General features: G+C 38.6%; 1 long non-coding RNA gene across 1 annotated transcript; it reads left to right on the forward strand.

Moving 5' to 3' along the window:
• The first annotated feature begins 1,843 nt into the window (after window positions 1–1,843).
• LOC120854862 lies at window positions 1,844–25,830 on the forward strand. The gene is made up of 3 exons (XR_005719090.1): window positions 1,844–2,035; window positions 21,431–21,433; window positions 25,816–25,830. It is a non-coding gene; the product is annotated as an uncharacterized LOC120854862 (long non-coding RNA).
• The last annotated feature ends 330 nt before the right edge of the window (window positions 25,831–26,160 follow it).

Here is a 26,160-nt window from a genome sequence, read left to right on the forward strand (position 1 = left end):
AATTTATTATCTTACAGTTCTGTAGGCTAGACGTCTGACACTGGTATTACTGAACTATAGTCAAGGTGTTTCCAGAGCTGCATTCCTTGTGGAGTCTCTAGGGGAAAATTGTTTCCTTGCTTTTCCCAATTTATAGAGGCTGTGCACATTTCTTGGTTCTTGGTCCTCTTCCTTCATCTTCACAGCCAGCAGCATAGAATCTCTTTGACCCTGTTTCTGTCACTACATCTCTTTTCTGATCTTTATTGCTTTCCCCTTGCATTTTAAAGTACCACTGTAATTACACTGTTGTAGTGTTAGTCTAGAGTTCTCTTCAAGAAAATTGGAAATATCAAAGGAACATTTATCCAAAGATGGGCACAATAAAGGACAGAAATGGTAAAGATATAATAAAAGCAGAAGAGAGTAGAAGAGATGAAAAGAATACACAGAAGAACTGTACAAAAAAGATCTTAATAACCCAGATAACTGGTGAGTGTGTTCACTCACCCAGAGTCAGACATTCTGGAGTGTAATGTCAAATAGGCCTTAGGAAGCCCTGCTGTCAATAAAGCTAGTGGAGGGGATGGAATTCCAGCAGAGCTATTTAAAATCCTAAAAGGTGGAAGGGAAATACATGATGACGGAGGAATAGGAGAGGGAGACCACTTTCTCCCCCATAAATTCATCAAAAGAACATTTAAACGCTGAGTAAATTCCACAAAACAACTTCTGAATGCTGGCAGAGGACATCAGGCACCCAGAAAAGCAGCCCATTGTCTTCAAAAGGAGGTATAAAAAATATAAAAGACAAAAAGAGAGACAAAAGAGGTAGGGATGGAGCTCCGTCCCAGGAAAGAAGTCTTAAAAAGAGAGGTTTCCAAACACCAGGAAACACTCTCACTACCAAGTCTGTGGCAAGCCTTGAAAACTCAGAAGGGAACATAACTGGGAGGAAAAATAAATAAATAATCAAGACCCACAGATTACGTGCCCAACGGTAACTCCCCCAGTGGAGAAGCAGCACAGACACCTGCATCCACCACTAGCAAGTAGGGGCTGGGCAGGGAGGTGCGGGCCGCATTTCTTAGAGTAAGGACCAGGCCTGAATTCCCTGAAGGCAATCTGAGGGAACTAACTTGGGCTAGCAAGCCAGACTGTGGGATAGCTAACACAAAAAAAGCCTTAACCTAAGACACCATCAGATCCACTCACACAACAGAGGATTGAACAGAGATAGCCGGCTACAGACCATCCCCTTCTGGTGACAGGCAGCCAGAGCCAAAAGGGGGCAATCGCAGCCCCAGAGAGGCATTATCTACCAAACTGCAAGCAGGCTTCTTTGTTAACTAAGAGTTTTGGGGGTTCTGGACGGTCAACATCCACTTGAGAAGGCATGCCGGTAGTACACCCAGAAAACCAAGCAGCAGGGACAGGGGAGGCGATACGTCACAGTGACTGCGCTCACCAAACACCTCATCAGCTGAGCTGCTCAGACCTGGGAAGGGCACATAATGCAGGCCCAACCAAGTCTGCACCTCTGAGGACTATCTGAGTGCCGGAACCTGAATGGCTTAGACCTGGGAGGTGCAGGCAGCCCAGGGCTGGCCTCAGACAGTTCTGGGCGGAGCAACCTAGAGCCTGAGCAGTGTGGGCAGAAAAGGCACACGCGCTGTGAGCCAGGGCAGGCCCAGTGTGGCATGCCAGTGTTATTTGTTTGCAGCGTCCCTCCCTCCCCACAGCGCGACTGAACAAGTGAGCCTAAAATAAGTGTTCAGCACAGCCTCCCTTGTGTCAGGGCGGAAATCAGACTCCGAAGAGACCAGCAAACAGAAGAAGCTAAAACAGAGGGAACCGTCTTGGAAGTGACAAGTGCGATACATTAAAACCCTGTAGTTAGTAACAACTACATAACAGGGGCCTATAGATCTTGAGAAATATAAGCCGGACGAAGGAACTAGCCGGAAATGAACTGACCCAACACTGCCCACAACAAACCAGAGAAAGTCCTAGATATATTTTTACTATTATTTTTTTAATTTTTTTTAAATTTTAAGTCCTCTATTATTCCTTTAGTTTTAATTTTTATAACCTACTATTACTTTGCAAAAAAAAAAAAAACGAGAGAGACTCTATTTTTTAAAGCAAACTTCATATATATATATATTATAATTTTTGTATTTTGGTTTCTCTTTTCTTTCTTTCTTTTTTTCTGTTCTTTAATATTGTATTTTTGAAAATCCAACCTCTTCTCTAGATTTTTAGTCTTTGCTTTATGGTATTTGTTATCAATTTTGTACCTTTAAGAACCCAATCTTCAGTATCCATTTTTACTTGGGAGTGAGATTACTGGCTTGACTGCTCTCTACACCTTTGGACTCTCCTTTTTCTCCACCAAGTCACCTCTATCTCCTCCCTCCCCCTTCTCTTCTCTACCCAACTATGTGAATCTTTTTGTGTGTTCCAGACGGTGGGGAACACTTAGGGAACTGATTACAGGTTGGTTCTGTCTCTATTCTTTTGATTCCCACCCCCTACCTTTATTCTCCTGGCCACCTCTGTCTCCTTCCTCTCTCTTCTCTTCTTTGTATAACTCCATGAACATCTCTGAGTGGTCCAGACTGTGGAGTGCACATAGGGAAGTGATTACTGGCTAGCTTGCTCTCTCCTTTTTGATTCTACCTCATCTCACTCAGGTCACCTCTAACACCCTCCTCCCTCTTCTCTTCTGCATGTACCTCTGTGAACCTCTCTGGGTGTTGCACACTGTGGGGAAACTTTTCATCTTTAACCTAGATGTTTTATCAATGGTGCTGTATAGATGGAGAAGTCTTGAGACTACTGTAAAAATAAGACTGAAAAGAAGCAGGAGGCTTAAGTACAAATCCTGAGAACACCAGAGAACTCATGACTCCAAGGAACATTAATCGACAGGAGCTCAACAAATGCCTCCATACCTACACTGAAACCAAGCACCACCCAAGGGCCAACAAGTTCCAGAGCAAGACATACCATGCAAATTCTCCAGCAACACAGGAACATAGCCCTGAGCTTCAAATTACAGGCTGCCCAAAGTCACTCCAAACCCATTGACATCTCATAACACATTACTGGACACTTCATGCACTCCAGAGAGAAGAAATACAGCTCCACCCACCAGAACACCGACACAAGCTTCCCAAACCAGGAAACCTTGACAAGCCACCCATACAACCCCACCCACAGTGAGTAAACTCCACAATAAAGAGAACTCCACAAACTGCCAGAATATAGAAAGGCCACCCCAAACACAGCAATATAAACAGGATGAAGCAACAAAGGACTACCCCACAGGTAAAGGAACAGGATAAATGCCCACCAAACCTAACAAAAGAGGAAGAGATAGGGAATCTACCTGATAAATAATTCTGAATAATGATAGTGAAAATGATCCAAAATCTTGAAATCAAAATGGAATCACAGATAAATAGCTTGGAGACAAGTATTGAGAAGATGCAAGAAAGGTTTAACAAGGACCTAGAAGAAATAAAAAAGAGTCAATATATAATGAATAAGGCAATAAAGGAGATCAAAAACACTCTGGAGGGAACAAATAGTAGTATAACGGAGGCAGAAGATAGGATTAGTGAAACAGAAGATAGAATGGTAGAAATAAATGAATCAGAGAGGAAAAAAGAAAAACGAATTAAAAGAAATGAGGACAATCTCAGAGACCTCCATGTTAAATACCCCAATATTTGAATCCTAGGAGTCCCAGAAGAAGAAAACAAAAAGAAAGACTATGAGAAAATACTTGAGGAAATAATAGCTGAAAACTTCCCTAAAATGGGGAAGGAAATAATCACCCAAGTTCAAGAAACCCAGAGAGTCCCAAACAGGATAGACCGAAGGCAAAACACCCCAAGACACGTATTAATCAAATTAACAAAGATCAAACACAAAGAACAAATATTAAAAGCAGCAAGGGAAAAACAACAAATAGCACACAAGGGTATTCCCATAAAGATAACAGCTGATCTTTCAATAGAAACTCTTCAGGCCAGGATGGAATGGCAGGACATATTCAAAGTGATGAAAGAAAATAACCTACAGCCCAGATTACTGTACCCAGCAAGGATGTCATTCAAATAAGAAGGAGAAATCAAAAGCTTTACAGACAAGCAAAAGCTGAGAGAATCAAGCACTACCAAACCAGCTCTCCAACAAATGCTAAAGGATCTTCTCTAGACAGGAAATACAACAAGGGTGTATAAACTCAAACCCAAAACAATAAAGTAAATGGGAACGGGATCATACTTATCAATAATTACCTCAAATGTAAATGGGTTGAATGCCTCAACCAAAAGACAAAGACTGGCTGAATGGATAAAAAAACAAGACCCCTATATATGCTGTCTACAAGAACCCCACCTCAAGACAGGGGACACATACATACTGAAAAAGAAGGGCTGGAAAAAGATATTCCATGCAAATAGAGACCAAAAGAAAGCAGGAGTAACAATACTCATATCAGATAAAATAGACTTTAAAACAAAGGCTGTGAAAAGAGACAAAGAAGACAAAGAGACACTACATAATGATCAAAGGATCAATCCAAGAAGAAGATATAACAATTATAAATATATATGCACCCAACATAGGAGCACCGTAATATGTAAGACAAATGCTAACAAGTATGAAAGGGGAAATTAACAATAACATAATAATAGTGGGAGACTTTAATACCCCACTCACACCTATGGATAGATCAACTAAACAGAAAATTAACAAAGAAACACAAACTTTAAATGATACAATAGACCAGTTAGACCTAATTGATATCTATAGGACATTTCACCCCAAAACAATAAATTTCTCCTTTTTCTCAAGTACACATGGAACCTTCTCCAGGATAGATCACATCCTGGGCCATAAATCTAACCTTGGTAAATTCAAAAAATTTGAAATCATTCCAAGCATCTTTTCTGACCACAATGCAGAAAGATTAGATCTCAATTACAGAAGAAAAACTGTTAAAAATTCCAACATATGGAGGCTGAACAACACGCTGCTGAATAACCAACAAATCACAGAAGAAATCAAAAAAGAAATCAAGATATGCATAGAAATGAATGAAAATGAAAACACAACAATCCAAAACCTGTGGGACACTGTAAAAGCAGTACTAAGGGGAAGGTTCATAGCAATACAGGCATACCTCAAAAAAAAAAAAAAAAAAAAAACAAGAAAAAAGTCAAATAAATAACCTAACTCTACAGCTAAAGCAACTTGAAAAGGAAAAAATGAAGAACGCCAGGGTTAGTAGAAGGAAAGAAATCTTAAAAATTAGGGCAGAAATAAATGCAAAAGAAACAAAAGAGACCATAGCAAAAATCAACAAAGGCAAAAGCTGGTTCTTTGAAAGGGTAAATAAAATTGACAAACCATGAGCCAGACTCACCAAGAAACAAAGGGAGAAAAATCAAATCAATAAAATTAGAAATGAAAATGGAGAGATCACAACAGACAACACAGAAATACAAAGGATCATAAGAGACTACTATCAGTAATTATATGCCAATAAAATGGACAACGTGGAAGAAATGGACAAATTCTTAGAAAAGTACAACTTTCCAAAACTGAACCAGAAAGAAATAGAAAATCTTAACAGACCCATCACAAGCATGGAAATTGAAACTGTAATCAGAAATCTTCCAGCAAACAAAAGCCCAGGTCCACCCATGGTGGTTTTATGTCAATGTATGGCAAACCAATACAGAATTGCAAAGTAAAAAATAAATAAATAAATAAATAAAAGCCCAGGTCCAGATGGCTTCACAGCTGAATTCTACCAAAAATTTAGAGAAGAGCTAACACCTATCCTACTCAAACTCTTTCAGAAACTGCAGAGGAAGGTAAACTTCCGAACTCATTCTATGAGGCCACCATCACCCTAATATTAAAACCTGACAAAGATGCCACAGAAAAAGAAAACTACAGGCCAATATCACTGATGAACATAGATATAAAAATCCTTAACAAAATTCTAGCAATCAGAATCCAACAACACATTAAAAAGATCATACACCATGACCAAGTGGGCTTTATCCCAGGGATGCAAGGATTCTTCAATATCCTCATATTAATCAATGTAATACACCACATTAACAAATTGAAACACAAAAACCATATGATTATCTCAATAGATGCAGAGAAAGCCTTTGACAAAATTCAACATCCATTTATAATAAAAACTCTCCAGAAAGCAGGACTAGAAGGAACATACCTCAACATAATAAAAGCTAGAAATGGCAAACCCACAGCAAACATTATCCTCAACGGTGAAAAATTGAAAGCATTTCCCCTAAAGTCAGGAACAAGACAAGGGTGCCCACTCTCACCACTACTATTCAACATAGTTCTGGAAATTTTGGCCACAGCAATCAGAGCAGAAAAAGAAATAAAAGGAATCCAAATTGGAAAAGAAGAAGTAGAACTCTCACTGTTTGCAGATGACATGATCCTCTACATAGAAAACCCTAAAGTCTCCACCAGAAAATTACTAGAACTAATCAATGAATATAGTAAAGTTGCAGGATATAAAATCAGCACACAGAAATCCCTTGCATTCCTATACAGTAATAACAAGAAAATATAAAGAAATATTAAGGAAATAATTCCATTCACCATTGCAATGAAAAGAATAAAATACTTAGGAATATATTTACCTAAAGAAACTAAAGACCTATATATAGAAAATTATAAAACACTGGTGAAAGTAATCAAAGAGGACACTAATAGATGGAGAAATATACCATGTTCATGGATCGGAAGAATCAATATAGTGAAAATGAGTATGCTACCCAAGCAATCTACAGATTCAACGCTCTCCTTATCAAGCTTCCAATGGTATTTTTCACAGAGTTAGAACAAATAATTTCACAATTTGTATGGAAATACAAAAAATCTGGAATAGCCAAAGCAATCTTGAAAAAGAAGAAGGGAACTGGAGGAATCAACCTGCCTGACTTCAGGCTCTACACAAAGCCACAGTCGTCAAGACAGTATGGTACTGGCACAAAGACAGAAAGATAGACCAATAGAAAAAAATAGAAAGCCCGGAGGTAAATCCACACACCTATGGACACCTTATTTTTGACAAAGGGGGCAAGAATATACAATGGGGAAAAGACAATCTCTTTAACAAGTGGTGCTGGGAAAACTGGTCAACCACTTGTAAAAGAATGAAACTAGAACACTTTCTAACACCATACACAAAAATAAACTCAAAATGGATTAAAGATCTAAACGTAAGACCAGAAACTATAAAACTCCTAGAGGAGAACATAGGCAAAACACTCTCCGACATAAATCACAGCAGGATCCTCTATGACCCACCTCCCAGAATATTGCACATTAAAGCAAAAATAAAGAAATGGGACCTAATTAAAATTAAAAGCTTCTGCACAACAAAGGAAACTATAAGCAAGGTGAAAAGACAGCCTTCAGAATGGGAGAAAATAATAGCAAATGAAGCGACTGACAAAGGACTAATCTCAAAAATATACAAGAAACTCCTGCAGCTCAATTCCAGAAACATAAAGGACCCAAGCAAACGATGGGCCAAAGAACTAAACAGACATTTCTCCAAAGAAGACGTACAGATGGCTAACAAACACATGAAAAGATGCTCAACATCACTCATTATCAGAGAAATGCAAATCAAAACCACAATGAGGAACCATTTCAGGCCAGTCAGAATGGCTGCTATCCAAAAGTCTACAAACAATAAACGCTGGAGAGGGTATGGAGAGAAGGGAACCCTCAAGCACTGTTGATGGAGAAGCTCTATACAGTCAACAAAAACAAGACCAGGAGCTGACTGTGGCTCAGATCATGAACTCCTTATTACCAAATTCAGATTCAAATTGAAGAAAGTAGGGAAAACCACTATACCATTCAGGTATGACCTAAATCAAATCCCTTATGATTATACCATGGAAGTGAGAAATAGATTTAAGGGACTACATCTGATAGATGGAGTGCCTGATGATCTATGGACTGAGGTTCATGACATTGTACAGGAGACAGGGATCAAGACCATGCCCATGGAAAAGAAATGCAAAAAAGCAAAGTGGCTGTCTGGGGAGGCCTTACAAAGAGCTGTGAAAAGAAGAGAGGAGAAAAACAAAGGAGAAAAGGAAAGATATAAGCATCTGAATTCAGAGTTCCAGAGAATAGCAAGAAGAGATAAGAAAGCCGTCTTCAGCAATCAATGCAAAGAAATAGAGGAAAACAACAGAATGGGAAAGACTAGAGATCTCTTCAAGAAAATTAGAGATACCAAGGGAACATTTCATGAAAAGATGGGCTCGATAAAGGACAGAAATGGTATGGACCTAACAGAAGCAGAAGATATTAAGAAGAGGTGGCAAGAATACACAGAAGAACTGTACAAAAAAGATCTTCACGACCAAGATAATCAAGATGGTGTTATCACTCATCTAGAGCCAGACATCTTAGAATGTTAAGTCAAGTGGGCCTTAGAAAGCATCACTATGAACAAAGCTAGTGGAGGTGATAGAATTCCAGTTGAGCTATTTCAAATCCTGAATGATGATGCTGTGAAAGTGCTACACTCAATATGCCAGCAAATTTGGAAAACTCAGCAGTGGCCACAGGACTGGAAAATGTCAGCTTTCATTCCAATCCCAAAGAAAGGCAATGCCAAAGAATGCTCAAACTACCACACAGTTGCACTCATCTCACATGCTAGTAAAGTAATGCTCAAAATTCTCCAAGCCAGGCTTCAGCAATACATGAACCGTGAACTTCCAGATGTTCAAGCTGGTTTTAGAAAAGGCAGAGGAACCAGAGATCAAATTGCCAACATCTGCTGGATCATGGAAAAAGCAAGAGAGTTCCAGAAAAACACCTGTTTCTGCTTTATTGACTATGCCAAAGCCTTTGAGTGTGTGGATCACAAGAAACTGTGGAAAATTCTGAAAGAAATGGGAATACCAGACCACCTGACCTGCCTCTTGAGAAATCTGTATGCAGGTCAGGAAGCAACAGTTAGAACTGGATATGGAACAACAGACTGGTTTCAAATAGGAAAAGGAGTACGTCAAGGCTGTATATTGTCACCCTGCTTATTTAACTTCTATGCAGAGTACATCATGAGAAACACTGGACTGGAAGAAACACAAGCTGGAATCAAGATTGCAGGGAGAAATCTCAATAACCTCAGATATGCAGATGACACCACCCTTATGGCAGAAAGTGAAGAGGAACTCAAAAGCCTCTTGATGAAAGTGAAAGAGGAGAGTGAAAAAGTGGGCTCAAAGCTCAACATTCAGAAAATGGAGATCATGGCATCTGGTCCGATCACTTCATGGGAAATAGATGGGGAAACAGTGGAAACAGTGTCAGACTTTTATTTTTTGAGGCTCCAAAATCACTGGAGATGGTGACTGCAGCCATGAAATTAAAAGACCCTTACTCCTTGGAAGAAAAGTTATGACCAACCTAGATAGTATATTCAAAAGCAGAGATATTACTTTGATGACTAAAGTCCATCTAGTCAAGGCTATGGTTTTTCCTGAGTTCACGTATGGATGTGAGAGTTGGACTGTGAAGAAGGCTGAGTGCCAAAGAACTGATGCTTTTGAGCTGTGGTGTTGGAGAAGACTCTTGAGAGTCCCTTGGACTGCAAGGAGATCCAACCTGTCCATTCTGAAGGAGATCAGCCCTGGGATTTCTTTAGAAGGAATGATGCTAAAGCTGAAGCTCCAGTACTTTGGTCACCTCATGCGAAGAGTTGACTCATTGGAAAAGACTCTGATGCTGGGAGGGATTGGGGGCAGGAGGAGAAGGGGACGACAGAGGATGAGATGGCTGGATGGCATCACTGACTCAACGGACATGAGTCTGAGTGAACTTCAGGAGTTGGTGATGGACAGGGAGGCCTGGCACGCTGCGATTCATGGGGCGGCAAAGAGTCGGACGTGACTGAGCAACTGAGCTGTACGAACTTACACTGTTAGTGGGAATGAAAACTAGTACAGCCACTATGGAGAACAATGTGGATATTACTTTAAAAATTGGAAATAGAACTGCCTTATGACCCAGCAGTCCCACTACTGGGCATACACAGCGAGGAAACCAGAATTGAAAGAGACATGTGTACCCCAATGTTCATCGCAGCACTGTTTATAATAGGCAGGTCATGGGAGCAACCTAGATGTCCATTACCAGATGAATGGATAAGAAAGCTGTGGTACATATACACAATGGAGTATTACTCAGCCATTAAAAAGAATACATTTGAATCAGTTCTAATGAGGTGGATGAAATTGGAGCCTATTTTATAGAGTGAAGTAAGCCAGCAAGAAAAACACCAATACAGTATACTAACACATATATATGGAATTTAGAAAGATGGTAACAATAACCCTGTATTCAAGTCAGCAAAAGAGACACAACTGTATAGAACAGTCTTTTGGACTCTGTGGGAGAGGGAGAAGGTGGGATGTTTTCAGAGAATGGCATTGAGGCATGTATGGTGTCATGTGTGAGGTGAGTTGCTAGTCTGGGTTCCATGCATGATGCAGGATGCAAATTTGGAAAAGTCAGCAGTGGCCACAGGATTGGAAAAAGTTAATCCTCATCCCATTTCCCAAGAAGGGCTGTGATTTGAACTAAAGAATGTTCAAAGCTCCGGACAACTGCATGCATCTCCCATGCTAGTAAGATTATGCTCAAAATCCTGCATCCTTGGCTTTTGCATCACATGAACTGAGAACTTCCAGATGTTCAAGCTGGATTTAGAAAAAGCAGAGGAACCAGAGATCAAATTGCCAACATTTGCCAGATCATAGAGAAAGTAAGGGAATTCCAGAAAAACATTTACCTTTGTTTCATTGACTACACTAAATACCATGACTGTGTGGATCATAACAATCTGTGAAAAATTCTTAAAGAGATGGGAATAACAGACTGTCTTACCTGTCTCTTGGGAAACCTGTATGCTGGTCAAGAAGCAACAGTAAGAAACTTGTATGGAACAACTGATTAGTTCAGGATTGACAAAGGAGTACAGCAAGGATGTTTATTGTCACTCTGCTTATTTAATTTATAAATGAGTAATGGCAGGCTGGATGAGCTACAAGCTGGAATCAAGACTGTCAGGAGAAATGTCAACAACCTCAGCTATGTGGATAATATAACTCTAAAGGCAAAAAGCAAAAAGGAATGAAAAAACTTCTTGATGAAGGTGAAAGAGGAGAGTGAAAAAGTCAGCTTAAAACTAAAATTTTAAAAACACTAAGACCACAGCATCCGGTCCCATCACTTCACGGCAAATAGAAGAGGGAAAGGTGAAAGCAGTGACAGATTTCCTCTTCTTGAGCTCTAAAGTCACTGCAGATGGTGACTGAAGCCATGAAATTAGAAGACAACTGCTTCTTGGCATGAAAACTATGACAAACCTAGAAAGTGTGTTAAAAAGCAAAGACATCACTTTGCCAACAAAGATCTCTATAGTCAAGGCTATAGTCTTTCCAGTAGTCACATACAGCTGTGACACGTGGACCCCAAAGGCAGAGTGCTGAAGAACTGATGCTTTTGAACTGTGGTACTGGAGAAGACTCTTGAAAGTCCCTTAACAGCAAGGAGATAAAACCAGTTAATCTTAAAGGAAATCAACCCTGAATACTCATTGGAAGGACTGATGCTGAAGGTGAAGCTCCAATACTTTCGCCAGCTGATGTGAACAGTCAACTCATTGGAAAAGACCCTGATGCTGGGAAAGATTGAAAGCAGAAGGAGAAGAAAATGACAGAGGATGAGATGATTGGATGGCATCCCTGATCCAATGTAAATGAACTTGGACAAACTTCTGGAAATGGTGAGGGACAGGGAGGCTTAGCATGCTGTAGGCCATGGGATCACAAAGAATCAGACTTGACTTGGCAACTGAACAATGAGCAACAGCATTAGTCACTTAGTCGTGTCCAACTCTTTGTGACCCATGGACTGTAATCCTTCAGGCTCCTCTGTCCATGGCATTCTCCAGGCAAGAATACTGGGGTGGTTTGCCATTTCCTTCTCCAGGGCATCTTCCTTATCTGCAGGCAGATTCTTTACCTTCTGAGTCACCAGGAAAGTGGTATAATTATATTATATGCTCATAAGCCAGGATAATACTATTTCATTGTCAGTTGATCAGTAGCATAATTCCATCTGCAACACAACACCCTCCCCCCCGCACCCATTCCCACAGTATTTAACCTAATATATTCAAAGAATGCAGTGTTTAGGGTGCGGGCATTTTGGCAGAGCCATTGTTCTGCCTGCTGCAAACAGGATAAGCTAAATTATACTGTGATAACAAAGAAACAAATACACAGAAACTCCAAAATTTTTAGTGACTTACAATAACCAAGGACATATTTCCCAATTGTGCAGCATGTCCCTTTTAAATCAGCATGTAATCTCTACTCATTGCATTTAATGAGAGATACAGGCTGACAGAGCAGTTGCCATCTTGAACACAGCTAATTGATGTGCTCAGCAGAATAAAAAACTCCAGGGCATCAGCCACTAGTAACTAAATGCTCAGCCCCAAAAGCAACATGGGTCACATTTGCTCAAAATCACTGTTGAGAACATGTCCCTTGACTTCATCCAACCTCACAGCATTTATCCAAGATAATCCTGATTTGTGCTTTGAAAGGGAAAATCTGTATTTGGTAAGCAACCCAAATAACCATCATCCAGTTGTCACAGCACATATAAATGTTGGATAAATAGAATAAAATATAACTGACTGATAGCAGAGCTTACAAAAATGAAAGTGAAATTTTCAGATGCCAGAAGTAAAAATCCAGAATCATAAGAATATAAGCTATTAATGCTGCTGTTTTGAAGATGGAAGACGGAAACAGAGAATAGTTGATTAGACTCAGTAAATACTAAGGGACTGAAGTTTAATATCCTCATAGTCGGACACGACTGAAGTGACTTAGCAGCAGCAGCAGTGAGGTAACACAGGGCTACAGCCAGGAGGGCAATAGCATTGGGGATTTCTGCATAAACTTAGAATTGCTAAAAGGATATGCCACTTGTAAAAGAAGAACTAGAGGGAAAATCCTATTTAACTAAATAAGAAAAATTGTGTTTTCTACCCATACTGTAAAGGAGAGGTAGAAGTGCTCCTGAAGAAATCCAGCCCAGCAGTATGTTAAATTCTCATACTGTATGGATTAGTTTTTTCTCCTTTTATCTCTATGTATTTTTAAAATATATTTTGAGGCTCAATCGTTAGGTAGACTTATATACAAATTATATCACCAGTGGTCTATGGATCCTTTCATTTTTATGAATTTTTTAAATCTCTAGTAATAGTTCCTCTTTTTTTATAAAGATCACTTTATTTATTCACTCTTTTGGCCACACCACACAGCATGTGGGACTCTAGCTCCCTAACCAGGGACTTAATCCATGCCTTCTGCTTTGGAAGCATGGAGTTTTAATGACTAGACCACCAGGGAAGTCCTATTTTCTGCCTTAAAGACAGGTTTTTTTTGATAGTTACACCCTCAACTTAGGTTAGTGTTTGTTTAGTACCTCTTTTTCCACACTTTGCTTTCTTTAACCTTACATTTCAGTTTTGTGTCTTTTAAGCAACATGTAATTGGTTGTATTTTTAATGAACTTTTTCAATCAGAATATCTAGCAAACATGTGCATGAAAAAAAAAATACCATTGCCACACTAAAAACCAAGCCATAGAAAAAGATATTACTGCAACATGGTGATTGCAGCCATGAAATTAAAAGATGCTTACTCCTTGGAAGGAAAGTTATGACCAACCTAGAGAGCATATTAAAAAGCAAAGACATTACTTTGTCAACAAAGGTCCATCTAGTCAAGGCTATGGTTTTTCTAGTGGCCATGTATGGATGTGAGAGTTGGACTATAAAGAAAGCTGAGCACTGAAAAATTGATGCTTTTGAACTGCAGTGTTGGAGAAGACTCTTGAGAGTCCCTTGGACTGCAAGGAGATCCGACAAGTCCATCCTAAAGGAGATCAGTCCTGAATATTCATTGGAAGGACTGATGCTGAAGCTGAAACTACAATACTTTGGCCACCTGATGCAAAGAGCTGACTCATTGGAAAAGACCCTGATACTGGGAAACATTGAGGGCAGGAGGAGAAGGGGATGACAGAGCATGAGACGGTTGGATGGCATCACCGACTCAATGGACATAGGTTTGGGGCGACTCCAGGAGTTAGTGATGGACAGGGAGACATGGCGTGCTGTGGTTCATGAGGTCGCAAAGAGCTGGACATGACTAAGTGACTGTACTGATATAATACACTATATATAGGTCCTACAGATAAAAAAGAAACAGATGAATATCCGAGTGGAAAAATGAGCAAAGTACATAAACAGGTAATATTCTGAAGATGTACTCAAATGGTCAAAGAGCAAAAATTGTGTGGTTTCAGTAGTAATCAGAGAAGTGTGGATTAAACTCACATTGAAATACCATTTCTAAACCATCAGATTGGCATTTAATTTTTTTTCATACCAATGGAGTAAATAAGGAATTAGGTTCAGATATCAAACCAAAGCAATATTAAATGAGGTGCACATCTGGGAACTTTCAAAAGTTTCCACTTCACACATTCAGGTATGCATCCAAGAAAAATAAAGTTGTTTCTATGCCTAGAAGCTCACACAAAATCCACTTCTGGAATGTTATTGTTATTTAGCCGATAAGTCATGTCTGACTCTTGTGTTACCCCATGGACTGTAGCCCGCTAGGCTCTTATATTCATGAGATTTCCCCAACAAGAATACCAGAGTGGGTCACTATTTTCCTCTTCCTTCTTCAGCACATCTTCTGCATTGGTAGGTGGATTCTTAGCCACCTGGGAAGCCCCTGTACTTGTGGAATAGTCAGATTTTTAATGAAGTAAGGTTTGTATTTAATTGGGTTACCTGGAATTGAGCCTCAACTATTTTCTATTTCAACTGGAAAGACAGAATTGTATTTAATATCTATACATGTTTTCAGCTGGGTATTTCCAGAAGTTGCTGAGATAGCAAAAAACACAGAAGTTTCTGCAGAGTAATCAGGCAGAGGCCAGAAGAGTGTGTTCTTTGGGAGTCATCAGGAGACATGGCTTGAACAGCCAGTGCACATTTTCATATACTCAGGAGCATGAACTGTTGTAAAACTTTGTCAGGCAAGTGATCTCGAGTCTCATAGCACTTGGCAAATGTAGCAGGATTCTGAATCAGCAACAATGTAAGAAAAGTAAACTTCTTTTCTGATTTAGGTGCCAGTGTCAAAGTCTGGACAGTCCTCTAGGATAAGGCCAGCAATTTCAGTGGCATATGTCTAAGCTAATTCTGATCTTTCAAATACCTGTTCAAGTTATGGGGCACTATCTGTTGAAATCTAACCTCTCAAGGACGCATGCATAGGAAAGCAGATGGCTTGCAACAGACTGTTTAATCCCAAATCAAATAACAGAATCAGCACTTCAGGATGACTGCTTATATAGACACTTTTGTCAGATAATGTGACTGAGAGCTACACTTCCCACACAATAAGCTCCATAAAGAGTTTGTGATACCCTGATTGATCAGTGGCAAATTCATTAAGCTTATACAGCAAACAGAGAGCTGCAGAGCGCATAATAAACACAGTCCCCGACTGACAAGAATTTACATTAAAAGATAACAAGACATTAAGCTTTTGGTATCTAAAGCCTTTTTGGCATTTATTGTTTTCATTTCTTCTTATAGACTGCAGGGAGAGGTACGGAAGTCTGATGATGAGGCTGAAGACAAGAAATATATTTCCTTGATTTAACATAATTGAGGAAGATTTCCATGAAGACATCTTTGAAAATACTTCCAAATTAGCAACTTCTGGTATAAATCATCTGCATAAATCCTCCTGCCATGTGAAACAAACCACTAATGGTGCTGTTCTTCCTAGGCAGCTTTATTTTGGTTTCTGGCCTTGGTGGTTGCAGTTTGCTGGAATCTCTACCTTTTTAAAATTAGGGCAACCCCAGACTTTGCTTTCCTTTTTAAAAGAAAGCTCTGAAATGTAAATAGGTAGAAGGGATAGCATTAAATGGCTTTTCCCAAAATGTGCTCTTCATACTACACTTTTAAAAATTTACTGTAGGAGTGACTCTATGGTCAAGTAAATTTAAGAACCACTTTAGCATTTTTTTAAAATGCTAAAAAGAAAAAAAGATGCATGTTTCCACAGGACTTCTCATAAATAACTTCAAGTTAAACTGGTGTGAATTTGACTCTACAAAAGAATATATTGTATGAAACATTTCCCAAGATTATTTGAGGACAAAAGTACGTGTGTGTGTGTGTGTAATATCTCAAGAGACTAAAAGTTCCATGGGACGCACTTTTTGAAATGTTGATGATCGTTTGTACCTACAACAAACAGCGGCTTCTGCTTTTCAACATGTTCATTTTGATGTTAAGCCATTTTCTTTCCTCTGGTTCAGACACGCCAATAGATACATGGACTTCATAGCAATCTAGTAGTTGAGATGGAAGAAGAAAGATATGGAGGCAAGAATGTGGAAGATCGCAATAGTTGGAGCAGAAATAAAAGAAAATAAAAGAAAGTAGATTGGGGTCTTGGTGGTGGAAACCAAAAAAGAAGAAACCGGCTTTTCAAACATTATAAAAGAAATGGCAGGACATAGAAAGGTCCTAGATGCAAGGTAGAAAGAGAGATAATCAAAGATGGACTCAAGGTTGTAACCCTGGGTGATAGGGGAGTTGTCGTGCTGCTAGCAATAATGGAAAGTAGAAGGGGGAAAATGATAAGCCTGGACTATTATTATGACATTTTTAACTGAAAGGGCACAATGAAGGAGGTTTTTATATGTGAAGGGAAAAAAATTCAAAATCAAGTATGAATTTAGAAAATGTAAAAAATTAAACATTTCCCAAGCAAATGTTAAAAATACCTCTAAAACAGGATCTTATTCTTAGTTGGTACATATAAAGCTAATTGATCTGACAATTGTGGCATAATATGTTTTTGTTTTCTTCCTCAACAGTTTTCATTAGCATTTTAATTCTACTAATAACATAAAGACACACATTATATATTCTATATATTAAAGGCATACATTTTTGTAATGGTGTATGCATAAAAGCAAATATATACCTTTTATATTCAGAAATTAACTTGACCCATAAATGCAAATACCTTAGCTGGGAAAGTAAAGGTAGTCTTGAAAAAAACCTGAGAATTGAACACTGTCAAAGAGTTCTGATTCAATTTGCCAGTCTAATGCAGATGGAAATGACAAAAAGTCTTTATTTGCTTGAAGAGCCTCTGAGGTTTTCAGTACCATTGAAATGCTGTCCTCAACTCAAGTACTTTTCATGTATCAGAGAAGTGGCAAATTTAACAAAGCCTGCAGTAATGTTTTGTATTTCTATTCTAAGTGAAATGCTTCAGAAAGTAAACATGAAGATTCAACAGTACTGCAACTGAAAACAATGAAAAATGCTCTTGTTTCTTAATATCTTGATAAGTAAATCATTTTAAGAGGCAAAGAATATTGTTGAATGCTGAAAAACTAAACTAGTGATAAAAAAAAGAGACTGTTACTTTTGTTTATTTTGTGCTGATACAAAAATATTGGCATATATATGTTTTATAAAATGTAGAAATATTATGTAGATAATTTAATATTTTAAAACATTCTGAAGAGCAAATCCAAACTGTTACTACTGGAACATTTTTAACACTATGCAGAGCAACGAATCCCCAAATAAGAAAAAGAAAATAAAGGCAGAGTAACAAATTTTCTTTGAAATAATTTCAGAGAATCTAGAAGATCTAAATCAAGAAATTATATTTTTCCCTAAAATTGCATCTTTCTCATGTCTTTAATAATCAAAACCTGCATGTGTAATTTATAATTTGAATACAGGAGTCATTTCACCTTGCTGTAGAGCACCCCTTAAGAGCATTATCCATAATTAAGCAGATATTTTTAATTTAAGTTTATTTTCATTGGTTTAAGTTGTTGCTGTCTGGCATATTAGCAGTGTGAATTGAGGCACATTCTTTTGGTCACTTATGCCCTGATTCTCTCAATTCAAAAACAAATTGCAGGGATAATAGGATAATAATGGATTGAACCTGGATTTCCTGCATAGTAGGTGGATTCCTTACTGTCTGAGCAACCAGTGAATCACAATAGCATCTTAATAAATGCAAATGTTTAACACAATGTCTGCAATATAGTCAATATTCTATAAATATTAGATTTTAACGGCACCCCACTCCAGTGTTCTTGCCTGGAAAATCCCAGGGACGGAGGAGCCTGGTGGGCTGCAATGCATGGGGTCCCTAAGAGTCGGACACGACTGAGCGACTTCACTTTCAATTTTCACTTTTCACTTTCATTCATTGGAGAAGGAAATGGCAACCCACTCCAGTGTTCTTGCCTGGAAAATCCCAGGGACGGGGAAGCCTGGTGGGCTGCCCTCTATGTAGTCGCACAGAGTTGGACACAACTGAAGTGACTCAGCAGCAGCAGCAGCAGCACTGATGCTCAATTACCAAAATAAATTTAAAAGTCTGGTTCAACATATAAATCCTTAGAAATAAGCTAAAACTACATATAAAAAGTTTCAGACTAACATCTTCACTAAGACTTGGTGATAAGTATAGAGCAGAGAGGTAAAATGTCAGCAAATATATATATATACATTCATATATATGTAAGAAAGAAAGAAAGCTGAGTGCAGAAAAATTGATGCTTTTGAACTGTGGTGTTGGAGAAGACTCTTGAGAGTCCTTTGCACTGCAAGGAGATCCAACCAGTCCATCTTAAAGGAAATCAGTCCTGAATATATTGGAAGGACTGATGTTGAAGCTGAAACTCCAACACTTTGGCCACCTAATGCGAAGAACTGACTCATTTGAAAAGACAGTGACGCTGGGAATGATTAAAGGTAGGGAGAGAAGGGGACGACAGAGGATGAGATGGTTGTATGGCATCATCAACTCGATGGACATGAGTCTGAGTAAACTCCGGGAGTTGGTGATGGAAAGGGAAGCCTTGTGTCCTGCAGTCCATGGGGTCGCAAAAAGTCAGACACAACTAACTGAACTGAACTGAACTGAACTGATATATACATTCATATATATATGTATGTATTTCACTACTTCTTTATCCATTCATCCAATGACAGACACTTATCCACATCCTGGATATTGTGAACAATGGTTGAAAATGGTGGTGCATATATCTCTTCTATATCCTATTTTTCATTTCCTTTGAATATATACACAGAAATGGAATTGCTGGAACATATGATAGTTCTTTTTTAAAGACTCTCTATGTTGTTTTTTATAGTAGCTGCCACCAACTTACATTCCCACCAGTGGCACACAGGGGTTCCTTATTCACATCCTCACCAATACTAATTTCTTCTTTGTTTGTTTGTTTTTCTGATGATAGCCATTCTAACAGATATGGGTTAGTGGACCTTAATGACATTATGCTAAGTGAAATAAATCAGGCAGAGAAAGACAAGTCCTGTGGATTATCACTTATATGTGAAATTTAAAAACCATTAAACTCATAGAAACTGAGGGTTTCCTCCCAGCCCATGGCCTGGGAGGAAACAAGGAAGTGTTCGTCAAAGAGTACAAACTTCCACTTAGAAGATGAATAAGTTCTGGGGATCTAATGGAAAGCACTATGATAACAGATAGCAATAGTGAACACTATATTTGCAAGTGGCTAAGAGCTTAAATCTTAAATGTGATCACTGCAGAAAAAGAAATGATAATTGCTGTGACATGATGGTGCAAGCTAACACTATGGTGGGAATCATATTGCAATATATGTGTCCTAAATCAACACATTTGTTCACTCTTCACCTTGACCACACACAATGTTATATGTTTGTTATATCTCACTAAAGCTGAAAAAAAAAAGAGAGGCAATTGTTTCAACTTTAGCCAAATAGTCAAAAACTGATGAGAAGGCTATTTGTCTTCCTTTACCATAAGAGCAAAAAATATTTATTAATTTCCACAGTATCAAAAATCTTACATTCAGTTCAGTGCAGTCGCTCAGTCTTGCCCAACTCTTTGTGACCCCATGAACCGCAGGACGCAAGGCTTCCTGTCCGTCACCAATTCCGGGCGCATGCTCAAACTCATGTCCATCAGGTCGGTGATGCCATTCAACCATCTCATCCTCTGTCGTCCCCTTCTCCTCCTGCCTTCAATCTTTCCCAGCACCAGGGTCTTTTCCAATGAGCCAGTTCTTCACATTAGGTGGCCAAAGTATTGGAGCTTAGCTTCAGCATCAGTCCTTCCAATAAATATGCAGGGTTGATTTCCTTTAGGACTGACTGATTTGCTCTCCTTGAACTCCAAGGAACTCTCAGTAGTCTTCTCCAACACCACAATTCAAAAGCATCAGTTTTTCAGCATTTAGCCTTCTTTATAGTCCAAATCTCACATCCATACATGACTACTGGAAAAACCATAGCTTTGATTAGACAGACCTTTGGTGGCAAAGTAATGTCTCTGCTTAATAATATTCTATCTGTGTTTCAGTTCAGCTCTGTTCAGTCACTCAGTCGTATCCAGCTCTTTGTGACCCCATGGACTGCAGCACACCAGGCCTCCCTGTCCATCACCAACACCCGGAGTCTACTCAAACTCAAGTCTGTTGAGTCAGTGATGCTATCCAACCATCTCATCCCCTATTGTCCCCTTCTGATCAGACCTGCAATACTTCCCAATATCAGAATCTTTTCAAATGAGTCAGTTCTTCACATCAAGTGGCCAAAGTATTGGAGTTCCAGCTTCAGCAACAGTCTTTCCAATAAATACTCAAGACTGATTTCCTTTAGGATGGACTGGTTGGATCTCCTTCCTGTCCAAAGGAATCTCAAGAGTCTTCTCCAACACTGCAGTTCAAAAGCATCAATTCTTTGGTGCTCAGCTTTCTTTATAGTCCAACTCTCAAATCCATACATGACCACTGGAAAAACCGTAGCTTTGACTAGATGGAACTTTGTTGGCAATGTTGCTGTTTTTTAATATGCTGCCTAGATTGGTCATAACTTTTCTTCCAAGGAGCAACCTTTTAATTTCATGGCTGCAGTCACCATCTGCAGTGATTTTGGAGCCCCCCAAAATAAAGTCAGCCACTGTTTCCATTGTTTCCCCATCTATATGCCATGAAGTGTTGGGACTGATTGCCAAGATTTTTGTTCCTTGAATGTTGAGTTTTAAGCCAGCTTTTTCACTCTCTTCTTTCACTTTCATCAAGAGATTTTTTAGTTCCTCTTCTCTTTCTGCCATTAGAGTGGTGTCATCTGCATATCTGAGGTTATTGATATTTCTCCCAGCAATCTTGATTCCAGCTTGTGCTTCATCCAGCCCAGCGTTTCTTATGATGTGCTCTGCATATAAGTTAAATAAGCACGGTGACAATGTACAACCTTGACGTACTCCTTTCCCTATTTGGAACCAGTCCACTGTTAACAAGTCCAGTTCTAAATGTTGCTTCTTGAACTGCATACAGATTTCTCAGGAGGCAGATAAGGTAGTCTGCTATTCCCTTCTCTTTCAGAATTTTCCACAGTTTGTTTGTTGTGATCCACCCAGTCAAAGGCTTTAGCCTAGTTAATGAAGCAGATGTTTTTTCCGGAATTTTGTTGCTTTTTCTATGATCCAAAGGATGTCGGCAATTTGGTCTCTGGTTCCTTTGCCTTTTCTGAATCCAGCTTGAACGTCTATAAGTTCTCAGTTCATGTACTGTTGAAGCCTAACTTGGGGAATTTTAAGCATTACTTTCCTAGCATGTGAGATGATTGTAATTGTGCAGTAGTTAGAACATTCTTTGGCATTACCTTTCTTTGGGATTGGAATGAAAGCTGACATTTTCCAGTCCTGTGGCCATTGCTGAATTTTCCAAATTTGCTGGCATATTGAGTGCAGCACTTTCACAGCATCATCTTTTAGGATCTGAAATCACTCAGGTTGGATTCCATCACCTCCACTAGCTTTGTTCATAGTGATGCTTCCTAATGCCTACTTGACTTCGCACTCTAGGATTTCTGGTTCTAGGTGAGTAATCACACCATCATGGTTATTTGGGTCATGAAGATCTTTTTTTGTATAGTTCTGTTTATTCTTGTTACCTTTTAATATCTTCTGCTTCTGTTAGGTCCATACCATTTCTTCCCTTTATTGTGCCCATCTTTGCATGATATATTCCCTTGTTTATCTCTAATTTTCTTGAGATCTCTAGTCTTTCCTATTCTATTGTTTTCCTCCATTTCTTTGCATTGATCACTTAGGAAGGTTTTCTTATCTCTCCTTGCTATTCTTTTGAACTCTACATTCAGATGGGTTTATCTTTCCTTTTTCCAGTCCTTTTGCTTTTCTCCTTTTCCTTCTGCTTTTCTTCTTTTCTCGGCTATTTGTAAGGCCTCCCCAGGCAACCATTTTGCCTTTTTTCATTTCTTTTTCTTGGGCATAGTTTTGATCACCGCCTTCTGTACAATGTTATGAATTTCCGTCCACAGTTCTTCAGGCACTCTATCTATCAGATATAATCCCTTAAGCCTATTTGTCACTTCCACTGTATAATCATAAGGGATTTGATTTCAGTCATACTTGAATGGTCTTGTGGTTTTCCCTACTTTCCTCAACTTAAGTCTGAATTTTGCCATAAGGAGTGCATGATCTTACATTATCTTACATTGATTAGCTCATTTCAAGATCCCAATAACACTAAAGACTATATTTTATAAAGGCTCTCAAAACAGTTCTTTTTTTTATGGCTTAATGTCATATACACTGGACCCAGGTTGCTAACGTTTGAGTACTGGCTCTGTTATTTGTGCACTTGGTGATCTAAAGGAAATTATTTCACCTCTTTGTAAAACAGAGAGATAATACTACCGGTGTCATAAATTTTCTTTGCATGTGTGTTTGTACATGCACATGCATGTGTCTATACCTAAAATGAGTCAATATATAATAAAGTGTTCAGAACAGTGCACAGAACTCAGCACCCAGTACATTATCAATGTATTACAATGACCAATACTTGCAGGGCACTTACTCAAGGTCACTCAGTCAGTAGGTGTTGTAGTAGGCGCCCAACCTAGATAGAGATCTTCAACTGTACTATATCTGATCAATGTTAGGGATTCTCCCAGCTTTGCTACATTACATACCCATAGCCTATATGTGCCTTAGTTGCTTCATGTATGAATTGAGGGCATATTATTATCATGTAGATTCATGGCAACTGACTGGTTCAAAATTGGGAAATAAGTACCACAAGGCTGTATATTGTCATTCAGCTTATTTCATGTCTGTACAGAGTATATTATGCAAAAGTCAGGCTAGATGAACCACAAGCTGGAATTGAGATTTCCAGGAGAAATATTAACAACCTAAGATAGGCAGATGATACCACTCTAATGGCAGAAAGTGAAGAGGAACTAAAGAGCCTCTTGATGAGGGTGAAAGAGGAGAATGAAAAAGTTTGCTTAATATTCAACATTAAAAAACTAAGATCATGGCATCTTGTCCCATCATTTCATGGAAAAGAGAAAGGGAAAAAGTGGATGCAGTGACAGCATTTTATTTTCTTGGGCTAAAAATCACTGTGTACAGTGACTGCAGCCATGAAATTAAAAGGTGCTTGTTCCTTGGAAGGAAAGCTATGACAAATCTAAACAGCATATTAAAAAGCAGAGACATCACTCTGCCAAGAGAAGTCTGTTTAGTCAAAGCTATGGTTTTTCCAGTACTCATGTATGGATATGAGTCTTGGATTATAAAGAAGGCTGAGCACCAAAGAATTTTTTTTCAAATTATGGTACTGCAGAATACTCTTGAGGGTCCCTTGGACAACAAGATCAAATTAGTCAATCCTAAAGGAAAATCAACTCTGAATATTCATTGAAAATACTGAGGCTGGTGCTGAAGCTCCAATACTCTGGCCACCTAATGCAAAGAGCTGACTCACTGGAAAAGATCCTGATATTGGGAAAGATTGAAGGCAAAAGAAGAAGAGGGTGGCAGAGGATGATATGGTTAGATAGCATCACTGGCTCAATGGACATGAATTTGAGCAAACTCCAGGAAATAGTGGAGGACTTAGGAGCCTGGCACGCTATAGTATAGTATATGGGGTTGCAAGGAGTTGGACATGACTTAAAAACAACAAGTTTATGCCACTCCTAATATAATCCTGTCCCCTGATACCTCACATTTCACCAAAATATTAACACAGCTTTAATCTATAAGAAATACTTTGCTATCTTCCACTGGGGTTCAGAATACTTGTAGTTCAGTCCACTAGGCAGCCACTAACCATTAACTTGACAAATATTAGTACAAGTCTCCATATTCTTTGTTTAAAATTTACACTTTTTAATTTTAGAACAGTTTAAGAGCTGGGGACGACCGAGGATGAGATGGCTGGATGGCATCACGGACTCGATGGATGTGAGTCTGAGTGAACTCCGGGAGATGGTGATGGACAGGGAGGCCTGGCGTGCTGCGATTCATGGGGTCGCAAAGAGTCGGACACGACTGAGCGACTGAACTGAACTGAACTGAAGAGCTACAGACAAATTTCAGACAATATGCAGAGTTCCCATATAAGGCAAATCCATATTTCCCTATTATCAACATAGTACATTGGTATGACACATTGATTACAATTAGTGAGTCACCAGCAAAGCCCAATTGATACATTATTATTAACTAAAGTCTATAATTTATTCAGAAATGTTTATATTTGCCTAATACCATTTCCTGTTCCAGGAACTTATCTTGGATACTATGTTACATTTAGAAGTCATGCCTTAGTTTCATCTTAGCTGTGAGTTTCTCAGACTCCTTGTTTATGGTGACCTTGACATTTTGGAAAGTACTGGTTGGGCATTTTGTAGAACATCCCTAAATTAGGATTTGTCTGATCTTTTCTTCATGATTACACTGGAGTTTTTTATTTGAGAGAGAAAGACCACAAAGGTAAAGTGTGTTTTCATAACATCATATCAAGAGTACACACTATCAGCATGATTTATTGCTGCTGATATTAATCTTGATTATCTGAGTTGGTGTTTGTCAGGTTTCTCTACTGTAAAATTATTCTTTTCCCCTTTCATATTCTATAAAGTCACTATGCACAGCCTACCTTAAAAAAATAGAAGTTATGCTCCACTTCCTTGAGGACAGAGTAATTACATAAATTATTTGGAATTCTTCTGCATAGGAGATTTGGTTATTCTCCATTTATTTATTTATTCTACCACTTATTTTATCAATAAAACTTCCACCAGAGTAGAACATTACAATTGATGAGCCTGCACTGACACATCATATCATCTTTAGTGACCTTTTATTTTTTTGGCTGTGCCATGAGGCTTGCAGGATCTTGGTTTCCTGCCCAGGGACTAAACTGAGGCCCAGGATAGTGAAACCACTGCGTCCTAACCAGAGGACCACCAGACAATTCCCTTTGGTGAGATTTCTCTATAGCTCTTTTTGGCTATTTTTTAAATTGGGTTATTTGTTTTCTTATTGCTGAGTTTTAAAAGTTCTTATGTGTTTTGGATAATGGTCCTTTCTCATATGCCTATTTGCAAATACTTATTAGCAAACTGAAGCTTTCCTTTTCATTTCCTTAATAATATATTTTGCAGAGTGGAAGGTTTATACACCCCTGTAATGGAAGTGTGGAGACTTAAACACCGGATTGCCAGAAAAGCCTCTGAAGTTTTAAATTTTAAGATAAGTATACTCATCAAGTTTTTCTTTCATGGATCATGCTTTTGATGCATTTAAAAAATCAAGGTCAAATAGATTTTCTATTAATTTTTTCCAAACAGTTTTATTGTCATATTTTGCATCTAATTTTCTTATACATTTTGAGATGATTTATGTAAAAAGTCTAAAGTATACATCTAGTTTAATTTTATTTGTACATAGACATCATATCTTCTGGTACTATTCATTGAGAAAGATTATTCTTTTTCCATTGAGTTGCTTTGCTTCTTTAAAAACATCAATTGAGTATAATTGTATAGATCTTCCAGACCCTCTATTCTGTCCCACTGGTGTG

The sequence above is a fragment of the Oryx dammah genome, unplaced genomic scaffold (assembly GCF_014754425.2).
Source record: "Oryx dammah isolate SB20612 unplaced genomic scaffold, SCBI_Odam_1.1 HiC_scaffold_27, whole genome shotgun sequence".
Lineage (NCBI taxonomy): Eukaryota > Metazoa > Chordata > Mammalia > Artiodactyla > Bovidae > Oryx > Oryx dammah.